The following is a 634-nucleotide window of genomic DNA, read 5'->3' on the forward strand; positions in this document are numbered from 1 at the left end:
GAGAGAGAGAGAGAGAGAGAGAGAGAGAGAGAGAGAGAGAGAGAGAGAGAGAGAGAGAGAAAGAGAGAAAGAACAGATAGACAGACAGACAAGCATGCATGCTAACAAACAGAGAAGATGAACAGAGAAGGGACTGGGACAACCGGATGCATTACAACGATTTAGCGCCTTATTTATCTCCGCATGCGAGCGAGTGTGTGTTATTAGAGCGCGTGGATGCACCTGCTGAATAATGCATGCGCACCTGCTCACACAGATAAACGCGTGCGATGGGAACACGCTCTCAAGACAGAGTGATGGTGACGAGTAGAGATTGTACAGGGTGACGAAGAACACGGTTGCTTCTTTTGCTGCTGTTGCTGTTGTTGTTGTTGTTGTTGTTGTTGTTGTTGTTGTTGTTGTTGTTGTTGTTGTTGTTGTTGTTGTTGTTGTTGATGTTGCTGTTACTGTCATCGTTGTTGTTGTTGTTGCTGCTGCTGTTGTTGTTTTTGTTGCTGTTGCTGCTGCAGCTGTTGTTGTTGTTGTTGTTGTTGTTGTTGTTGTTGTTGTTGTTGTTGTTGTTGTTGCTGCTGCTGCTGATATGTACGGGATCAAGAACTGTTGATGAGAGGATCAGATAATGCCATAGCTCGTG

The sequence above is a fragment of the Priapulus caudatus genome, unplaced genomic scaffold (genome assembly GCF_000485595.1).
Source record: "Priapulus caudatus unplaced genomic scaffold, Priapulus_caudatus-5.0.1 Scaffold69, whole genome shotgun sequence".
In the NCBI taxonomy this organism is placed as follows: domain Eukaryota; kingdom Metazoa; phylum Priapulida; class Priapulimorpha; order Priapulimorphida; family Priapulidae; genus Priapulus; species Priapulus caudatus.